Source organism: Trachinotus anak, unplaced genomic scaffold (assembly GCF_046630095.1).
Source record: "Trachinotus anak isolate AG129_WGS33_773 ecotype Australia unplaced genomic scaffold, CSIRO_AGI_Tana_v1 ptg000024l, whole genome shotgun sequence".
Classification (NCBI taxonomy): domain Eukaryota; kingdom Metazoa; phylum Chordata; class Actinopteri; order Carangiformes; family Carangidae; genus Trachinotus; species Trachinotus anak.
The window spans coordinates 17,107,095-17,130,257 of NW_027273875.1; the positions used below are offsets into that span (position 1 = coordinate 17,107,095).

The 23,163-nt window shown below is 39.4% G+C and overlaps 1 long non-coding RNA gene across 1 annotated transcript; it reads left to right on the forward strand.

Moving 5' to 3' along the window:
* The first annotated feature begins 4,533 nt into the window (after positions 1–4,533).
* LOC139608107 (uncharacterized) lies at positions 4,534–13,510 on the forward strand. The gene is made up of 5 exons (XR_011684953.1): positions 4,534–5,083; positions 6,412–6,490; positions 11,012–11,168; positions 11,911–12,003; positions 12,783–13,510. It is a non-coding gene; the product is annotated as an uncharacterized lncRNA (long non-coding RNA).
* Positions 13,511–23,163: the final 9,653 nt, after the last annotated feature.

Genomic DNA, 23,163 nt, shown 5'->3' on the forward strand with positions numbered 1-23,163 from the left:
CTCAGTACTCCAGCCACTGATATATTTATGAATACAGTGGCATTTTCCTAATTTCTGGTTTTAAATGCTTTCTTTTCTCTTACACCATACAAATAATAATAAATACCTGCCTTTTCATTTTTAAAAACTATTCACCATATTTCAGACATAGAGTAATCATTTAATGCAATTACACATATCAGCTCACTTAAATTTCTTGTTACGGGAATGATTGCACTATGTGCAAGACCTTACAAGGGTGTAGTGCTTGCTGGTTTATTTTTTGTCAAATGTGTCATTTTAGAGGATTATTCATGTTAAACAGTAATGAAACTCTGAAATCTGGCTGAAAGATCCTGCATATATACAGTGCGTTACACCACTGTCCCCAATCATTTCAGTCAGGCTGTGAATATACAGCCTTTCCACTGGCAGTAACTAAATGATTACATTTCTGCACATGCTGACACAAAATAAGTCACTCTACTGGATCATGGAAACATTTTTTGGAACACTGGATAAATGTAGCTTGTTTACAGCTTTTCTAAGCCACTAAAACAATCAACATGCAAACATACAAAGTGAATGAAACCCTTTCACTAGTCCTTAAAGACATAGACTAAGACACCAAATGTTTTGATCCATCCATCCATCCATTGTCTATGCCACTTATCTGCTGGAGTACCTGGAGGGAACCCACACAGACACTGGGAAATGTTTTGATATTTTCAAAAAAAAAAAACAAAAAACCTTACTGTCTTCAGAAAAGAGAACTGCAAATGATGTAATGTACATTAAAAAATGCTCAGATACAACAATGAAATTATTTGTAAATTCACACAATATAACTGCTGTAACTGAGGAAAGCCAAATGATAAACATGGAACTGTGGAGAGTAGACAGAGAAAAAAATATGCATATACTATAAGTACATGTATATAATCCAGCTCCATAGTCAACACTGGGTGAAACCTGGGCTTCCATGTATGGTTTTGTGTAGTTACAGTAGTGCTATGATATGCAGCTGTGATACAAGATGAAGAATATTTGTTTCTCTTTGTTTCAACTGATCCTGTCCTGAGAGCATGTTTCAATTTTACATACTACCACTGACTGTTTGTAAAGTTTAAAGTGATTTGATTGAAAACAGTAATGCAAGGCAGGACAGTATCAAGGTGAGTGAGAGGTCTATAATTCTTAATGACCAATGAACAAACTTTTGTGAGTTGTCAGACACTGAAAAATGAGACAACAATGAGAAAAAGTCTTTAGTAATGAAATATCTGTGGACACAATGGCAGATTGTACAAACAGAATGATGAACTGTTTTTACAACTGCATTAATGGTGAGAATGTTTCTGATGTGTGAATTGCATCAAAGCAAGAAAAACTGTAAATGTAAAACATAAAAGAAAACATTCTGTGAACAGTGTGGTGTTTTGTTACACTATCCTTCCTCAGAGGCAGAAATGGAGATGTAAACCTCAATAAAGAGAGAAAAAAATTCCTTGAAAAGTAAATGAAGCTCATATTAGAAGGGTTTTCATTTGTTCTCAAATGACTGAAAGGCTTCAGTGTAGGTAAAATAGTCAGACAGTTTGTGGTCTGCAGTGCCTATCATGGACTGCTCATGGGGACAACTGACACTGAATGTGTATGATGGGACACCAGTAGTGAGAATTGTGAGCTGTAGAATCACTGATGTTAGATACATAACCTGTTATATATCTGTTTTGTAAAGGCCAGATTAATTGCTTTTCTGGCCAGTTTAGGGGAGCAGAGCAAGCTGAAAACATATTTGACATACTACCTTGTGAAGGACTTAGAACAATGTGCTTTCGAGCAGTTGCCAATTTAAACATCAAACAGAAACAGAGCAACATTAAAATGAAAGTGTCTTTGTGTCCACCTGATGAATGCAAGACCAATATACTGTATCCTCAGAGTTAGCGCAATCAACTTTGAATGTGTTAACTTAAGTTAACTCACAAGTGTTTTTTCACTTGTGAGTAACTTAAGCCATCATCAGTGACACTCAAATACTAGGATTCAAGGATACTAGGATGGCAAAGCCTCTATTTTAATCAAGTAAGTGGAACTACAAAAAATGCAGGTGTAAGTGGCTATGCCCAGATATTTTAATAAAAATCAGTAAAAGAATCTGTTTTGGAGTATTAATAATTTAATACCATTAACTTTTATTCAGTGTTGTTCACTCATCTATATTTACCAGATTTGGTTTTCCCTCTGATAATGTGATGATTGTTACTGTATATTATCCATTATGTTTTTGGCTATTTAGCTGATTTGACTGAGACATAGTATACTGGGCAGTAACTGAATATGAAATACAAAAATATAGACCAGATAAGCAGATAAGACATATTTCAATTATCGTTGGCCAACCCAGAAATAATGATTATAGTGATCAGCAGCTGTTAAAAAGGTTTCCACATTAAAGGGGACCAACTTGGGTTCACAGTCCCAGTACTTGTAAGAAGAATGACTCCTGTCCCATCCTGTGTTGTGTTTTTAGAGGACTCCATTGCCTCCATTGTTCTCTCAAAGTGCCAAGAAAACATTCCTCACACTATCTATCAGAGTAAGTCATAAAATTGCAATGACATTAATGGTTACAGTATATGTGAACAAAACCTTTCTTTATTTAGCAACACATTAAGAAACTTGTGGTTGTGCCACCATAAACTAAGCAATCCTGTTTTCTTTCCATACATTCTCTGTATACAGAATATTTTATGCTATAGAAAACATAAACTTACAGCATAGAATCACATATGAAATGTCATTACTCTCAGAGATTCCAGGCCTGATATACCAGATATGCCTGCATGGTAAAAATAGCTCCAACTCCAATATACCTATTTGAAAAAGACAGAAGAAGTTGTGTGCTTTGGTTTGGTGTGATCTTTGTGTGTCACAAACAAAATGAAAAACCTTTGTGATGCAGCAATGTGAGGAACAGGAAGCTGGAGCAGGTGGATGAACAAGAGAGAAGCTACTGACATCTCCTGCCACTGATTATGTCTCACTGCAGGATGAACTGTGATGTGCACTTTCACCTACTGCAGGTTGATGAGGTCACTTGAGTCAGGGGATGCTTTTTTTTAGAAGCTGTCTGACTAAACTTCAACCACTGCCTTTAAAAGGCCACATTCTTACCAAAGGTTCACAAAAGGTCAGTTGAATATTGCACCTCATCCACATTTCTTGAGATTAGTGATCAGTGATAGTGGTTTCTTTTTTTTCTGACTCAGACTTGTAGTCCCTGGGGCCAAAGCTTTTATGGGGGTTAAGAAGGGACCCTCTTAGCTGTATGAAAAGGCAGGAGCTGTGGGCTATAAAATCAAAACAATGATGCTATGCTAAAATGTTTAAATATGTTAAAATGCTAAGAAGAGCTGAGGGAAACTGCAGCATCATGTGATAATCCTCAGTGGATCTGTCACCACAGTTACAGATATCTAAACAACAGATAAAAAACAAAAAGCATCTGTGTTGTGCATAAAACAAGAGAAAATTGACATGATGTGTACTGACCTGAGATCTGGTGCCTCAGATTGCAACACTGTTTACATCATTCTCATCAAACCACTCAACACTGTTTGCATTTTATTCGAGTGGATGCTGTCAATGTGAAGTAGACATTCCTGTTTTTCAAGTTCTTTTATTATTGATGGTTTGATTTATGGCTCTTTATAAAGGTTATTGTCAGCATTATACAGGGTTTTGTTTGGTACAATCCTATGGAAGTTTTTTTGTGATGCTGTACAATATCTGTGTTTGACTTGCTGTCTCACCTCATCAAGCAGCAGCACTGACGATTTGATTATCTCTTTCCACTTCTTACCATTGTCATGGTAACGCAGTCACACATATGTGAGTGAAATATAGCCCGCACAGACTTCAGCCAAGTAGCCACATTTCCCTGGAGCTCCTGCATAGCCTACTATTTTCTAACTGTCATCTCTCTGTTTCAACAACTTAGTTCCCCACTCCAGGGAATGTCTCCAGAGCACTTTTGGGGTAGTTTCATTGGCAAAATGGCTCAGAATCTAACAGACAAAGACAAAAGTTTCACTCCTGCCAAGATGGTGACAGCACATGTGATACACCTGAATTAGCCACAGCAGTGGAGGTAATGATAGCCAGTAACACAAGCTTGATTGACGATCAACTGTGATGTAAGTTAAACAGTATCAACCCAAGCATGGAAAAGGATATTGGCAGTGGAGAACACCACAGCTTAGGGAGAAACGCACACTGCTGCCTTAACTAAGTCAGTAAATGATCTGATACTGCAGTTCCAGGATTATTATGAAAATCAAGGCTGCCAAAAAATCTGAGGATCCTGGGAATATGCAAAAAAGCAGAGGGTGGTGTAGTGAACCTTATGGAGAAGTAGATCCCTCAGATTCAAGATAACAAAGTTATTAAGAGTTTTTCCTCTAGGGATGCAAAATATTTTTCTCTCAGTACTTTGTTTAAGAGACACTCGAATGGAGATGGGAATTTGTGGCTGTTAAGAGGAAATTATGAAAGAGCCATGGGAGTCACCCAATGCATTCCCTCCCTACATTTATAAACACACAGGCACCACCCACAGGTGAGATGGCTCAACACAGCATTCAGAGAGAGAGAACGGTGTCCCATTCTCTAATGCACTGTAAATTCAAATAGCTATCCTGACTAACAATAATTTGTTAACTTTACTCAGTTATTAACAATATCTACTTCTTACAAGCTTTCATGAAGTAACAGTTCATTGTAGGCTGAAGAAAACAAATTACTTATTGTTTGTGAGTAAAGTTGACTTAGAATAAGCAAGTAACAAGAAAGGAAGCAAGACGATACAACACCAGTGAGAGGCAGCAAAGCACTAACCTGTACCTAGACTGCCAGAAAGGGGAAGAAGAAGAAGAACGCCCTAAGCATTGGTGCGAGTAGGGGTGGTGGCCAATCTTGTGTGTGCTCAGGTGGAGTGGCACCAAATTCAGAGGAGGACGTTGAGGAACCAGAAGACATTGGTCGAATTTTTACCATTTTGTGGCGTCTCATTTTTTGTTTCTTTGTGAAGAACAATAAGGTAAGTTATCAAACAAACAACAATTTTGTGTGAATTCCTGTTTGTGACTACTGCCAATGATAGCCAGCACAGGCACTGCACAATATTTTACTGGCAGAACTTGTTCAGGCATTTCTTGGCGGAAAAGACATTGAGTTCTCACCACCATCTGTGGATCACATGAAAACCTATTTCAACTGTTCCAAAACGAAAGTGAATTGATATTGAAGTTCGCTTTTTGTTTTCCCAGAGTTGATACATTGAACGCATCTTGGTTGCTGGTCAGTAATTAAGAACTTGGTTATTCCAATTTACAAGTGAAGGGTAACATTAAACGTGTTTGCTGCATAGACTGTATATAAAAAGGTTTGCTGAGGGGCTCGTTGTAATGCACGGCTTGCAGCAACATTCGCTGGACAAGAGACATATTTGACCGTACTGTTTGTTTTCTCGTTTTCAAACAGCGTTTGTAAAGCTAAAAATTATTTCCCAGGAATAATATGTTGAAGGGTGGTAAGAGGCTCATCACTATAGCTAGTGGTGAAGTTGCTTTATTTACGTGATGGATGTCTACAAAGTCTATTTATTTTCCTCACACAGCCAGAGTGAAGAAAAAGTAGCCAAAGTCATAACCGTAACGGTGTTTACATTAAGTTGGGCCTTTGCTACTTGTGAGTTACTGAGTGCCACTATAGCATACCAACATATTGTCATACTTAAATTTACATTGATTCGAGGTGCTATTGGCTGCATGAAACGTTAATTTGACTACATGTGTGGAAAAAATTCACCCTATTCATCTAGAGGAGGCTTTCTTTGTGTCCCAATTTTTTTCAGTGTCAGGGACATTGGTAGTCTTACCTAGCCTCTTTTATCTGTGTAAATAACCCAGTAAGTATGGCAACAGCATGACAAAGGCCAAATAGCATGGGTTTCCTTTAGCATGTTGTAACTTCTTTTGATTTGAAGGTGACCTGATTCAAATTTAATGGACTGACAAAATGGATGGTGTTTTAGAAAACCTAATACATATTGTCAGAGCTCTGAGTGAGCTCTTTAGCACTGTATGATTTTATAACACAGTGGTGCTTTGGTCATATTTGGGGTCAAAGGTATTTTGAAATCACATTTCCTAATATAACTTCTTAATTAATTGAGAAATCATTTCAATTTACTTAAATAGATATTCAAATTTATACTTGTGGAAATGCAAATACATATCAAACAAAACGTATTTTCCTGTAATGTCTGTAAAGCATGCACATATTGAGCAATATGCCTCAAATCTACAAACGTCGACACTATAAGTAGAACTTCCTTTTAACTAAAGAATTCTTTGTCTTTTTCAGAAGAACTGCTTGCAGCAGCTGAAGTTACAGTTCATCACTGAACCACTGCTTTATCAACGTTGGCCTCAAGACACTGAAGGTGAGATGCGAGTAGCCTATATTTTAGGGTATATTTCAGGAATGAGTTATAACCAGTAATATTTTTTGACGCTGCTAACTATACTACACTTCTATTAGAATTAATTTGGGAGACTATCCCAATTTAAAATCTCCACTTAAAATTATTTCTTACAGATGCAGTGGATCTTGTATTTTTTCTGCGGACAAAAGAGGACAGTTGTTGAAACACTATTGCCTAAAACATGGAGGCTTCACTCGCCAACAACCAATACCATATTGTGTTGAGTTCGTCACCTGAACTCGCGTGTTGGTTTGATGAAGGAAACAGGAGACTCATTCAAAGTTCAAATCCCAGCTAACAGCAAAATAGCATTCAGAAAAGGAGATCGTTACAGAGCTCTGGGCCAAACTATCTTTCCCTAACAACACCATGCAGTTACTGTTACACAAAGAAAGCAAAGAATGTAGGTTGAACTCTTCTTCATTGGCTGTTGCGCGACTGGCCTTCGCCCAGGCGCCTCCTTCGCTGTTATCTGACTCCATTTGACCTCCTTCACTCGTGCCTGGGAACAGCTGATTTTTCCTGTATGAAACAGAGAAAAGAAGACAGAGACAGACACAACACTCCCACCTCCTCAGGGCTATCTCACATCTATCAGTTAACCGTGCCCTTGCACACTTCTGTCCTCGTCTTTTACCTATGCCGTCTATCCGTGGCATGTCCGCCCCACATCTGGAGAACAACCTCTTCACACATCCTTGGCTTCACTATCTGTAACACCCTGCTCCCTGTTGAGACTTCAGCAACTCCCCGACATATAGTTATCAAAAGCAAGCATCCTACCCCAACATGTTTCTAATAACCTTGCAATACTCACACACACAATGCTATTATATAAAAATATTCTTCAGTTGCTTGTGCACTTTCAAGTCTTTTAATGCACTTAAAGTTCATTTATCTGTGTGGCACTCTCAATCAGACATTGGGCAAGCAAGTAAACCAAAGTTGAGTTTCACTGCCAGTTACTGAATACATAGAGCCCTGCACTGAAGCTGAGTTTTTCACACACACTTGTGCAGCCATTTAAAACTTAAACAAAGAGTTATGTGTCCATATGAAGGCTGTCATTTTCAGAGCAATGTATATTCAACATTTAATGCACACAAAAGTAAAGTACACAGTGCCAGTGGTACAACACAATTTAAAACTGGAATAATATCAAGCATTGAATGTCCAGATCAGCTGTCTGAAGTGGAGGAAGAGGTTTCTTTGCAGGATGACATCGAGTGTGAATTTGAGGAGTCTGAAGATGACAGACGGGGCTTAGAAATTCAGCTGGAGCGCAACCTGGCCTCACTGTTTTTGAAAATGCAAACGATACTGCACATAACTGAAAGTGCTGCACAAGAAATAATTCAGCAGATTAACCAGATCCATTTACTTTGGCAGCCATTACTACAAAGTGCAATCCATAAGATTATCAGTGAGCATTGTGCGGATGTGGATAACTCCATAGTGAGTGACACTGTAGAGTAGTTTCACAAAGTAATGTCCTGCTAAAATTCACCAATGCAGAGGGATCCCAGCTGGCAGGAGAGCATCTTATATACTTCAAGAATTTCCAGTTGTTATGCCAGTTGAGTTTCTTCTAGACATCCTGTTGTATATGTCCCCATTCTGAAAATGCTGCAGGCCTTGTTAAGCAATAAGGACATTTTGGACAAGGTAATGCGTGCAGATGTAATTTCATCAGACAGATACCACTTGTTCTGAGATTACTTTAATTTTAAAGAAAATGTTCTTTTGAATGTAGAAGAATTTAGGATTGCTCTTGGACTATATATAGATGAGTTTGAAGTGGCTAATCCACTGGGGACATCCAAGAAAAAACTCAAACTGTGTGCCATATATTGGGTACTAGCAAATCTTGACTCCAAATATCAGTCAGCTCTTCACTCTATTCAGTTTTCACTTTTGTGTAAAGTTAACACTGTGAAAGAACATGGCTATGCAGATGTTCTTCATCCTCTCATACAGGATCTTGCAACTCTTGGAGAGCATTTAGTGTATGTTGAACAACTAGCAGACTGTGTTAAAGGCACTGTATTGTATGTCGTGGCAGACAACTTGGGGGCTCACTCTTTGGCAGGACTTCAGGAGAATTTTGCAGCAGATTACTTTTGTCGGTTTTGCATGTGTAAGCGAGATGAGATACAGGATAAGGAGATCCGATCAGGTCTGCACCAGCCAAGAACCAGACAGAACCATGATAGACATGTGCAAGAGGTTACACATGACACTTCTATGGCCAGACATCATGGTGTTAAACGGGGGTGTCCTCTGAATGAAAACCTCACACACTTTCATGTCATGAATGGTTTTCCACCTGACATTCTGCATGATTTTCTGGAGGGTGTGATACCAGCAGAATTGTCACCATGTCTTCAGGACTTGATCACAAAGAAGTATGTTACTTTGGACTCTTTGAATATAAGGCTATTAGGCAGTTTCCTTTCCACTTTTTCTGACAAAACTAACCAACCACAGATAATTCAAAAGACCTTCATCTCTAAAGGGACCACTGGGGGAAATGGCCATGAAAACTGGTCTCTCCTGAGGCTCCTTCCATTGATGATAGGCCATGATATCCCTGAGGCAGACCAAGCATGGGAGATCCTGATGCTTCTGAAAGATATACTTGAGTTTGTCTTGTCATCACACTTCACAAAACATAATTTTATTGGACAATGCGTTTTGAGGGGAAACACAGCTTTTTCAAAAAGGTTGTGCATGACACTCGTAATTTCAAGAATGTAGCACAAACCTTGGCTGTAAGAAACCACAAGATGATGGCCTTCCATTTAGATTCCTCAACATTCTTCAAACCTGCTTTGCAAACTGATAAAGTGAAGTCAGTTATGGTCACATCTTTCCCTGAAAATGTGCTGGTTGCATCTTCTGCATGTGTTCATGGTGTTAAATACAGTGCAGATATGATCATATCAGTTGGCAGCTGTTCAGGTCTCCCAGAGTACAGGCAAATAACACACATTGTTGTCATCAACACAGAAGTCCTGTTAGTCTGCAAGCTTTTGAGCTCTTGGTACATGGAACATTTACATGCTTATGAGTTGTGCTTCAGTGGGGGAGGATCTCTCAGTCACCCAGCTGTCCGAAGTGAATGATGGTTTCCCCTTATCCTCCTACCAAGTGAAAGACAATGTGTATGTGACACTGAAGCTACTAAAGTGATTTTTTTCACCTTTTCTAGGACCATGGAAAGCTATAAAGTAAGACTTGTCGTAAATGAACAGGACATACGGAAAGTGTCACTAGATAGAAAACCAGAATCGGTTGAAGAACTGAAGATAAAAATCAAAGAAAAATGCAACCTGCAGTATGACGTCAATGTTATGTATGAAGACCCAGAGTTCAATAATGCCCTCTGCAACCTTGATGACATAGAGGACTTGCCAGCTACAAGAGCTACTGTGAAGCTCATTCCATTGCTAGTGACTGCCTCCACCACCAGCTTGTCTGATGCCCCCATTGCCTCTGATGATACAGAGATTCTGTCCACACACAGCTAATTGTCATCAACAAGACAAGAGCAATGAGCAAAAATGAGTTTTTTGACATTCCAAATTTCTCAGTTGATATGGAGTTCAGATTGAGATAGGCTAATCTTGCATATCTACGAGATCAAACATACCTGAATGTAGCATTGAAGCATAGTGTTTTGGAAAAGCTGGCTGAAACGAGTTACTAGTTTGATGCCTGTCCAGATGAAGAGTGGATCCATTCTGTGGCATTAGCGCTCATTAGCAAACATCCCTGCCTAAGGGAACCAGGCTCACCAGATGGCTGTTCTGGCTGGATGAATAGCTTGAAATTCAAGATGGGGAATTATCACACTAAACTTAGAAGAGCAGGATGCATAGAGGTTGGTATAAATGGGGGCAAACAAGGTGCCCCGGAACTGGCATCAAAAGGCCTCAAAAGACCAAAAAGGTATGAGGTAAATTCCTTACCAGACCTTCCTGAGGGGCAGAATAAAGATAGCCTAGAGGATCAGAGAAAGCGCCTGGTTGAAGAAATGAAAAAACAGAACCCTGGTGGAACTGTCATTGCATGGAAGATGGACCAGACCTTCTCACTGCGGAGATGGGATTGTAGAGGCCAGACCTCCAGCAAAAACAGACAAATAGAGCGGCGGCCAGCTCTTTTTACAGAGAGACAAGAAAGCACAAATTTTCATATGCTTTTTTGTTTTCCATTATGATTAACTGCGCATTTAGTTTTTGGCTTGGACTGGTCACCAGTGTAGTGTTGACCATGCCCAGACCTGTCAATTAAAAAAATGTATATAAAAATATGTAAAATCATATTTCAAATTGTGCTGTTATGTACAGCTGTTAGCAGCACAATTTGCTAAATATTCACTTATTATGAATCAATTCATTGTCTATACGCATAGTGAGGATATGTGGTGGAAATTTGTTTTTGAAATTTGTGTTTTTTATGTTTTGTATTTGAAAGTGTTTGCAGAGTTCAACAGGATAGCCACCGCAAACCGAAGAACAACTTTTTTGATGCCCTAGACCGCTACACACCACACTTGGTCACAATCTTCAAGTCCAAGAAAGGAAGTGTTTGAGAGACATTGGCTGAGCTTGTGCAACAAATTGATTCAGCGGTGAGTCTAGCATAGTTTTCTTATATCTTCAATTATTATGGTGAGTTGACAATGAATGTTTTTATTTCAGCAGTAGTGACTGGGGGAAGATAATAGGGCATAGGCTGAAGAGGGGGGTGAGAGTGAATTCTACTGGCTGATGGAATGAAGACAGAATATTTGGCCTTGAAGAACTGTGTCTTCCTGATGGAAGTGAGGAGAGACTTGCATCGGCAAGGGCTGTCTCTTAACGATGTTGCAGGCCCTCTTTCAGTCAGTTGGGGTAGATGTGGATTTGAGTTGGACATGTAGTGCCTTCTTTTTATTCAGTATCTTCAAGTATTGAAGGAAGGCATCAACTGGAATAATTTTATTTTGCTGTTGTAAAGTAGCAAAAGGGTTAATCCATTGTTTTATTTATTTGTTTTTGGATTGGGTTGACCTAAGAATTGACCTAAGAAATATACACTATGTAACATTTCTTATTACATACATCCTACAATCCCCATAGGACTTATATGTCTACCTATATTGTTTTCAGTATTTTAAAGTAGTATTGGAATTTATAGACTACCACAAAAGTTGTAGTTCATTGCTGTTACATGAACTAAAGCTATTGATTGTATCGTAATCACGTCTCCAATCAATAACTGTTCACTGCACTGTCAAACAGCATAATGACATCATCTGATTTCTAATGTGTTTATACTGTAAATTAATGTTTCATAATATTGAACTTAATATCTTCACTAAATGCTTCTAGAAACCAGATGTGACTGCAATGCGCACCCTTGTATTCTGAGGACTCCCTGTTCTACTTGGTGATGACCCCAGTAACTTCTACAACAGCTGCTTTGTAAGCTCTCATAGTTGCATGTTAAAGAAACACATAGAGTTGATGGGAAATTTTCTTTGTATTTGTATTTATCTTACTGAGTGGCAGATAAAAAGATGAATGCTGATTATAGTCCTGTAAGTACAGAGATAGGCATGGGCTACATACTAACTGTCATTTCAGCGTATGCCAGGAGGGTGAAGCTACCAGCCCAGCTCCTGTAAAGTAATCTCCAAAACTAAGTTATTTAAGTACTAGACCTTGCATATTTATGATTAGTCAGGATAAAAAAACATAAACAAGATCTGTGTTTTAAATGTAGATGTATTTGAGGCGCCTGGTAGTACACCTGGTAGAAATGTATCACAAATCAAGGCTGAGTCCTAAACAGAGAAGCCAAGGTTTGATTTGGAGGGAGCCCTTTGCTGCATGTCATTGCTTCTCTCTCTCCTCTGCTTTTCTTGTCTGTCCACTGTCACTATCAAACAAAGCAGAAATGCCCCCAATCTGCAAAAAAAAATTTTAGATATGAGATGATGAAAGGTATATTTTCCTGGCTTTACATGAGCTAGACAAGAAGCATCACCCATGTTATGAAGCAGCCATACCAATGCATGGTTGAAAACTTAACTGTTTGCAGTCGAAAAATGTTTTAGGCCTGCTAATGCGTGTCAGGTAAAAACTTAATGGGCAAGGCTGGAAGGTAGGGTAGGCTTTACAGATGACACAGCACAGTGGCATTTGATCTTGCCTATCAACATTTCCCTGTTGTAATGTTGTTTTTGTTTGGTTTTATATAGGCTTCTGACAGTGATGAGGCCTGAGCACAAGTATCTGTTGGAGTGCTGACTGTCATCGATGAAGATATGTCTCTCTCTCCAAATCATCTCCACCTTGACACCCTGTCTACTGCCATCATTATCGAGGGAGGTATTGTAAAGGATGATCTCCAGAACCTACCTCAAGCACTTTGCCTCCTGTTTGGGCTGTTATATGCTTTACACTTGGACTACCCTAAACCCATGAAAAACACTCTAAACTTAATTCAAAGAGTGTTGCTTGGCTTGGGACAGAACAAACTCCCACCAAAACTGCAAACACTTAAAAAAATCTCCTTTTGAGCTAGAATTTCAATGAGCATATAAGAGTGGTGACATTTGGCATAGATCTCAGATGCATTTGCTTTTTATTATGTCAACTAAATTGATTTCAAATTGTCAGCCTATGGGTTCATCAGCAAGTTCTGTGTAGAGGCTGATGGTGTATGCTCATTTATACATGTGTGAAATTCATTACCAGTGTCACTGCTCTTTCATATTGTTACACGTACTGAATGATGCCATTTTTTCACTTATCGGCCCATTGGTTCTATAGCAAGTTGGGTCTCTAAACTGCTTGTTATTGTCACTGCAGAATGAAAGATGTAGTTTAAGAATTTTAGAGTTCTGATTTTATTAACATTTATAAAGCCAAGTAAATACAGCTAAGAAATTCTAAGTTGTACGGAATGTCACAATAGTTAGCCCAACTTACATAAATGTGTTAGCTGGAATACACACACAGCATAGTACACTTGAAATGATCTAGTTGTTTGAAATAGTAATTCTGAGTAGTCTATACTAAGTCAAGAGTACATCTGAAGTAAATTATCAAGTATTCTTTACAGTTTCTTTTTTATTATCTAAACTCATGTGCAAGTATACTAAACTACATAAGCATTTGTTAGTAAAACATCCAATTTCTATTGCACTTTACTTAGTTTTTTTAAGGCAATCAGTTTGCATGCTTTTTCTAAGTAAGGTTAACTAATTAGAATTTACAGTGTGACACTTGGAAAGGTCAAAGTTATATAAACTCAGTGTATGCATGCATGTACATGTACTGTATATATCAGAATCAGAATCAGAATCAGAATCAGAATCAGAATCAGTTTTATTGCCAAGTATGTTTTCACATACAAGGAATTTTTTCTGGTGATTGGTGCAATTGATCCAATCACCAGAAAAAATTCCTTGTATGTGATCCAGTCCTTGAGTCCTTTTATATTATGCACTTTTCTTGAGCTTTTCCCTGTGCTAGTGATGTGGGACGGACACTCCACTCATGGACTAGATTCTAAGTTTTGAGTCTTATCAGTTGTTCAAAAATCTTCAAAGTCTTCAAAAATCACAGCGAGGCAGAGTTCAGTGCAGCAGATATTTATTGTCGACAACAAAGCCCGAGAACAACAGAAGTTGATCTGAAAATCTAGTACATGACCTCTTCTTTTATAGTCCAAAAATTGTCCACACCCCCTATCATATTTCACTATCATTTCCCTATTCTTCCCCAGAGACTGGATTACTACCTCACTGTCCCGTCATACCAAAACTGGCCCCTCGCCCATCTGTTCCTGGGCACAAAGCTTTCTGTGCCTAGGCAATGTCTATTTTCTTCTAGTTAAAAAACATTTCTCAGTATAATACCTGGCTCATTATTTCTCAACACTCTTTTAACATAACTCTTATATAATTATGCTCATAAGGCTTATCTATTTTCATTTAGTTAAGTCCATGCTCACTAGACACCATTATATTCAAATTCTCTTCTATTACATTTTTAAAAAAAAACATGTTCTCATCCAGGAATATACCATTATGTTCTAACTTGTTCATACTGCATTTAAAAAAATAATATATTTACTTAAGTTTAACACACGTGCACATCTTAATCAGTGTTTCACACAGATTGTATATATTGTGACATTATTCTTCATACTTCAGTCATTACTTTGATGAGCATAATAATCATCATTGCAGACATAGTACATTTTAACAAATAGACGTAGTAAATTAGCCCTTAATATTACACCACACTAGCCCTCCAGAGTTGACCTTCGTCTCCTTCAAAATCATCATCATCATATCACACTTGTATTTTTAAAATCTCCCAGTAACCTTTGTAGCACATGGGTCTTGATGAGTGATTCTCACGACTGTGAAGGGAGAGATTTGGGGTGATTTTTATGCCAAACCAATGTTATGGAGCTTTATAGGTTGCTAGTATCAATGTCATCAGAAGCACACATCATTAAAAGCATCAGGTGCTACAGTCTCTAACGGTGCAAACAGCAGCATTTATCATGCAGTCAAATTGTTTTCTTGCATGAAAGTTTTCAAAAGTTCATTTCTGAGTTACACACCTTTTATGTGAAAGGCTGTGTTTCCTTGGTGAACTAAACATGTTCTCTTGTCATTTCAATTAGAAATGCAAAAATACAGTTAAAAAGCAGAGAAACTAATTCTAATGACTTTGATGCATAATGAAACACTGACAGTGCACAGACAGACACGAAAGTCAAAATTTTCTATAGTTGCTATAGTCAAAAATGTGTATGCTGGAGCAAGTTACAAAAAAGGCCATTTCTTTTTTCTCTGAAAATCTTGTTCTTAATTTGTATTGCAGTTAATGGGGCAGTTGGATGGTACTCTCATCACTCAGAGGCTCACTGTTCAAATTCTGTAAGTCTCTGTGCTTTGGTAGACATATTGCTTGAAAGAAGTCAAATTTCTCTACCTGATGGTCCAGAAATTGTGTTTGTGAAGTGAAAGGTGAGGCCATGAGGACCCATAATCAGATTTTTTTTTTTTGGTCACCCACTCTAGCTTTGAACATTTCGCACAATACACACCCATTATAAACTGAAAAATTGTCTGAAAAAGCATAAAACTTCAACTGTCACAAATCAAAAACAGTTGAAGATATCAAAACAGTGAAAGTATGCTGCCCATCTCACATGACCACTTAACCACTGATGGTGCAGTCATTATTTACACAGAAATAAGCAGAGGTGTGCACTTAAGTGACATGACTTGGACTCATGAATCTGATTCATGAGTCTGATGACTTTAGATTTCACTCGATAAAATCTTAACAGACTTGCAACTTGACTAAGACTTCAACACTAGTGACTCATGACTTCAGTGAGTGTCTTTAAAACTCTCCGCACTAATAAACCACAAAATAAAACTCAACCCAAAACAGCCAATAAAAAAAAAAAAAAAGACTGGATCAAAACCTTGTATATGGCTGAACTGCATATGGTCAATGTAATTGAGTTGTAAATAGCTGACATCATTGCATCATATGAGCATTCAGCCTATTGTCAGTCAGGTTCAGCCCTTTAATCAGAATCAGAATCAGAATCAGAATCAGTTTTATTGCCAAGTATGTTTTCACATACAAGGAATTTTTTCGGGTGATTGGTGCAATTGATCAGCAACAGTGGGGCTCTCTAGCCTTGTTGATAAGGCTAATAGCAGATGGGAAGAAGCTATTTTTGTGGTGAGAGGTTTTGGTCCTGAAGGGCCGCAGCCTCCTGCCAGAGGGGAGTGTCACAAAGAGTTTGTGTCCAGGGTGGGAGGAGTCAGCTACAATCTTCCCTGCACGCCTCAGAGTCCTTGAGGTGTACAGGTCCTGGAGGGACGGAAGATTGCAGCCAATCACCTTCTCAGCAGAGTGGATGATACGCTGCAGTTTGTTATTGTCCCTCTCCGTGGCAGCAGCGTACCAGATGGTGATGGAGGAGGTGAGGATGGACTCAATGATGGAGGTGTAGAAGTTCACCATCATAGTCCTTGGCAGGTTGAACTTCTTCAATTGCCTCAGGAAATACATCCTCTGCTGAGCTTTTTTGATGAGGGAGCTGATGTTTAGCTCCCATTTGAGATCCTGTGTGATGGTGGTTCCCAAGAAGCGAAAATGCTCCACGGTAGCCACGGGGGAGTCACACAGGGAGATGGGGGTGGGTGGGGCTGGGCTCTTCCTGAAGTCCACTATCATTTCCACTGTCTTCAGAGCGTTTAGCTCTAGGTTGTTCTGCCTGCACCAGGTCACCAGACGGTCAGTCTCCCACCTGTAGGCAGACTCATCGCCATCAGAGATGAGTCCAATGAGAGTGGTGTCGTCTGCAAACTTCAGAAGCTTGACAGACTGATGGCTGGAGGTGCAGGTGTTGGTGTACAGGGAGAAGAGCAGAGGAGAAAGAACGCAGCCTTGTGGGGATCCAGTGCTGATGGTCTGGGAGTCCGACACATGCTTTCCTAGCTTCACTGCCTCCTGTCAGACAGGAAGTCGGTGATCCACCTGCAGGTGGAGTCAGGCACGCTCAGCTGGGAGAGCTTGTCCTGCAGCAGAGCCGGGATGATGGTGTTGAAGGCAGAGCTGAAGTCCACAAACAGGATCCTGGCATAGGTCCCTGAGGGGTCCAGGTGCTGGAGGATGAAGTGGAGAGCCATGTTGACGGCGTCATCTACAGACCTGTTGGCTCTGTAGGCGAACTGCAGGGGGTCCAGGAGTGGGTCAGTGATGGATTTGAGATGGGACAGGACAAGGCGCTCAAATGATTTCATGACCACAGAGGTCAGGGCAATGGGTCTATAGTCATTTAGACCTGTGGGCCTTGGTTTTTTGGGGACAGGGATGATGGTGGAGGATTTGAAGCAGGCTGGCACGTGGCAGGTCTCCAGTGAGGTGTTGAAGATGTCCGTGAACACTGGAGACAGCTGATCAGCACAGTGCTTCAGGGATGATGGAGAGACAGAGTCAGGACTGGCTGCTTTGCGGGGTTTCTGCTTCTTAAAAAGCCTGTTGACATCTCTCTCCAGGATAGAGAGAGATGTTCCTTTGGTAGGGGAGGGGGGGGGGGTTCTGATGTGGCTCTGATGTGGAGGTTAGTGTCAGGCTTGTCCCACTGTCTTTCAAAGCGGCAGTAGAGACACAGTAGTACTTTATCTGTACTGTATGTATTTTAATAATGGTTCAGCCAGAAACAAACAACAACAACATAAAGAGCAATGAATTTATATAATTAGAAGAGAATTTTTCTTGTTAAGCAGCTGACAAAAAGCACAACAGCTCTCCAAATGTACCACTAACAAAACTCTGGAACAACCACTCAAAACATAGCTGCAATATGTGAGCATCTGCACCTGTCAGTACATCAGTGTGGGGATGTTTATTAAACACACTTAAACCTTTTACATTAATATTGCCTCTTTAAATACACTGAGTGTGATGGTTTGTCCTTTTTAATTTTGATGTGATTTATACAGGGTCATGTCTTCTCTTATACAAAGGTGCCAGTTAAACTAATATATTATATCAATAAAAGCTGATGAACCTGCATAATAGTTGTGAATTGGAATCGCCAGCAATTGGATCAATTAGTGTAGATATTTTTTATTATATATTCTATGTATATATATTCTGACCAAGATTATAAATAAAATAAAATAAAATATCTCCTGCTATTCATATCATTTTCTGATTATAGTTATGGGTTGTGGTCAATCATTAGTAAGTACAAGTTTAATTTATTTATATAGTATAGTATTGTATAGTATAGTATAGTGTTGCTGCATTTTTAATGCAAATGTTGAGCAATGAAATCAAGTGGATTTAGTAAGAAATGCAGGCAACAGGGTGTCCGCAGGGTTTTAAAAAGTATTAAAAGGTAGTAAATAAAATTTGCAAAAATTAAGGCCATTAAAAGGTATTAAAATGTATTAAATGCCATTTTATGAGGTATTAAATTTTAGATTTTTTTTTAAAGTTTATATGCTAAAGTTTGCGTAAGATTAATTAAATGTTGGATAAGGCTCATTCATTCTAGTTAGGCGATATCTATGATACTAACGTTACATTCTGTGGTCGTTGGATGTCAAACATTTTGTGTGCTGAACTGGATTCTGGCTGGCTTTTCAAACTCCTCAGGTTTATTTGCTTAGGCCTATCTTAACCCTTTGACACCTGAGCCTCAAAATGGCCGCCCAGAGTCCTTTGTTTATTTTGACCATAAAAAGGTCAGAAAATGTCCTGTGAGTAAGTGCTTTTGTCCATGTCTCCAGAATACTTGGAACTTTCAATATCTGGCAGTTATTTTCAATTTACTGCATGGTCTAACACTGCAATAAGAGTTTAAATGAAGGGACAACACAAAGCGGGACACAGGCGCACATCACATTCCTGACACTTCCAGGGAGTGCTCCTTTTACGGAGCTTGCAGCACCGTCTCCCCATGCTGGCTCTGTCAGACTTTGTGTGGCCCATATTGAGAGGGGGTTGGACACCTGGGGTGCATTTGGGGTTGAACCTCGGTGGCCGAGGGTCTTCCACCTTTGATGACGCGGTGAGTGGCTACGGTCCCTAACACCATCACCGGAGCCTCCAGCATCCCCACGGCTTCTCCCTCTACGGCCCTGAATATGACCTCTGATAGATAGATAGATAGATAGAACTTTATTCATCCCCGTGACTAAAAAAGTCACCACGCAATACAAGCGTCGATTTACACATACAATAACGTAAAGAAAGTAAAAACTAGATAGAGAAAAGTTAGAGAGAGCTTCATTCATTCAGAAATTCAACTTGGTAATTCAACTCGTCTAACGTTACCTTTCTTCGCCGGAGGTTGCTCCTTCGGTTGCTCCTTCATCCTCAAACCCATCTGTGACCGTCCACGGAGGTTTTGTTGCGCGGGAAGGCCGTTTTGCTGACATTTTCCATCAGTAATGTGCTGTATTTCTCCACTCTGCTGTCTCTGTATTCGGGGCACTTTCCCGGTTTCATGGTAGGAGCGGGAGTGAAATTACCATAATGACATCTATATGCCTATAAAGCGCAAGGTCTTAGCTTTCAGAAACCATTGGAATTTTTCCGATCGCTCAAACCGTTACAGTGTTATGGTAATCCGAAGTGTGCCTGCGCAAATGTGTCGCCGACGACACATTCGGTTTTAAAGGGTTAAACACTCGGACAACCAAACATATCGTCGTCATGGGCAAATGCAAATTCTCAGACAACTGGCTAGAGGACCCGGCATTTAAAGACCGGTAGGGAATAACCAGCAGACTTACTGTTCGGTTTGTAAAAAAAACATCAATATCAGCTGGATGGGGGTTAACGCTCTCCACATATGCTAAGCACTAGCCATAAATCTGGAATACGCGGAGAGCAGTTATCAATCTCTACTTTCTGTGCTGCTGCTACCGTTACATCACCGCAAACCAGTGCCACCATCCAAACCAACGTTTGTAACGTTACGCTACATCAACGGCAGATCCCCAGGTGACTACAAGCGCCCCACCAACACTGTGTGCAGAGGTTCTGTGGTGTCTAGACACTGGTATTAAACAGGTTCAAGTCCATTCACTGGTTGTAATGGCATAACCAGTTCATGTAGTGAATGCCAGTTTGTTGGAACTTTTACCCCTTTATTGAACATTTTATATAATCGATTATTTTTTTATTCAAGAAGTTAAAAAAATGCAAGATGTGTTCAAAATCACTGAGTCTCCAAATCTATTCTGTTGACCCATGTTCCCTATTTAAATTCTGTTGTATTGGCCCAGAGTGTGTAGTTTTATAAATCTCAAAATCAGTGTAAAAGTTAGAAAAGTTGCCAATTAAAACAGTTGCAATGTTGTGTTGGTTTTAAAAAATATTGAGCAGGTATTAAAAAATGTATTAAAAGGTATTCAATTTAACTTCAGGATTTCTGTATATACCCTGTATAAGCTAACTGATACACCACTTTGTTTATGTGTGAGGTTTATCACATGGCTGAGAGTAACAGTAATAAACAACAAAAGATTTGTCTAATGAGAAAATGTTGTTTATCCATTCCCTCTAAAACAACATATAGATGTATTCTTCAGTATGACCATCTGTCTGTACCATTGTTTTATGATGTGACAACACTATGGTTAATGTTTGTGGTTCATTTTAAAATTTCTACTTTGTTAAGGTTAGGTGACCTTCATTGCCATGATTTAATCCTGAGCTCCTAACCTGAGCCTCAAAATGTCCGCCTGGATTTTTTTGCTTATTTTGACTATAAAAAGGTCAGGAAATGTCCTGTGAGTAAGTGCTTTTGTCCATTTTTCCAGAATACTTGGAACTTTCAATATCTGGCAGTTTCAATCAAAAATTTGCTGTATTTCTCCACTCTGCTGTCTCTGTATTCGCTGGTAACGAAAGGGCACTTTCCTGGTCTTTCGGTAGAGGCAGGAGTGAAATTACTGTAATGACACCTATATGCCTATAAAGCGCAAGGTCTTAGCTTTCAGAAACCGTTGGAATTTTTCCGATTGCTCAAACCATGACAGAGTTATGGTAATCCAAAGTGTGCCTGCGCAAATGTGTCATCGACGACACACTCGTTTTTAAAGGGTTAAAAGAGAAACCTTGATCGTCATTTGGAGACAGGAAACAAATAACAGTCTCCAATGTCTCCTATGGCCGCTAGAGAGCAATTTGGGTAATTTGCTGAAACAACTGATGCTGTTGTTCCTTCTGGGAGAACATTCTCAGATATGTTTAAGTTTTTAGCGTAAGTCTGTAAAACTGTAAGTCAGGAAAACTAAGTGAAATAACTGGTGACCTGGTGGACTATGAGGATGATCATGAGTGATTGTTCAAATATTGCAAATATTTAATTAGATTTTAATAACGTCTATTTGGAAATCTTTAGGAGGGTCATGCTGCAAGAACTGATGTTGACATGACCCATAGTCAGAATGATCACAGCTATGAGAGAGCCAGGTTCAAAGTACCAGAAATTTTTTGTCATATGTTTGTTGTAATGTTAACCAAAATGTAGCGGAGGCCACTCCAGAAGTTCCTTTCAATGAACCCCTGAACAAACCCCCGTGGCTGCTTCCTCTAATGAAGCTCTGTGGATACCCTGCAAGAGATGCACGCACACACACACACACACACACATACACACACACACACACTCATAATTAACTTGAAAATGAAGATGTCCTTACAGGAAAAACACTGGATACAAAATGTAACGGTGATTATCAAGCTTAAGCTTTGAATTGAACCTATGTCTCTAGGGGAGGTTGGGTTGATTTTAGCATTACCTGCACTGGCCAGGGATTCCAATTTTGAGTATGTGGATAATTATTTTTATTATCCATTATTATTAATAGCATACTGCATCATAGTGTGGTACGCTGGCTGCTCAGCTACAGACTGGAAAAGCCCTTCAGAAGGTTATAAAGACAGCAGAGAAAATCACCGGCTGTCCCCTGCCTTCTCTTGAGGACATCTCCAGCTTGCAATGTCTAAATAAGGCCAGAAGCATAATAATGGACAGTACACACCCAGGACATGATCTATTTGCTCTCCTGCCTTCTGGGAGGTGGTACAGGACCTTAAAAAGCAGAACAAGCAGACTGAAAAACTGCTTCTTTCCTTGGACCATCAGATCTGTGAATGCAAATAAAAATGCCAGTCTTAACTATCACTTTTAACTCTACTTTTATACACAGCTTTCAGTGCTGAAACTCATTTATTATTTATTGGTATTCATTGGTTTTATTGATATGTGTGTTTATGGATTTTTATTGGTATTGGTACTGGTATTGGCTTTTGTGTTGTGTGACTGCCTGTTTTGATCGCACTGTTTCAGTTGAAGCACTTTTAATTTCATTGCAATGCTCGTGCAATGAGAATAAAGGCATTCCATTCTATTCTATTCACCCCCCACTCCCGTATTAATTACAGCTGCAATTGATTACTGTTTTTCTGTGAAGTGCGTAGGATAGAGATTTTTCTGATCTGATGAATATTGCTAACACCAACATATACACTCACCAGCAAGCACTTTATCAGAACATCTGTACACCTGCTTATTTATGCAATTATCCAATCACCCAATCATGGCAGCAATGCAATGCATGAACCTATGTAGATGCAGGTCAGGAGCTTCAGTTAATGTTCACATCAAACATCAGAATAGGATAAAATATAATCTCAGTGACTCTGACTGTGGCATGATTGTTGGTGTCAGATTAGCTGGTTTGAGTGTTTCTGACACTGTCTCCTCGATTTTCTCACACAACAGTAAATGTTGCCAAAAAAACAATGGGCAGCAGCTCTGTGGATGGAGATTGGTGATCAGAGGAGAATGACTATACTGGGTGTAGCTTACAGAAAGATTACAGCAACTCTGATAACCACTCTTTACAACAGTGGTGAGCAGAAAAGCATCAGAATGAACAACCCATCCAACCCTGAGGTGGATGGACTACAACAGCAGAAAACCACGTCAGGTTCCACTTTATGTCACCAAGAACAGAAACCTGAGACTGCTGTGGACACAAACTCACCAACACTGGACAGTTTAAG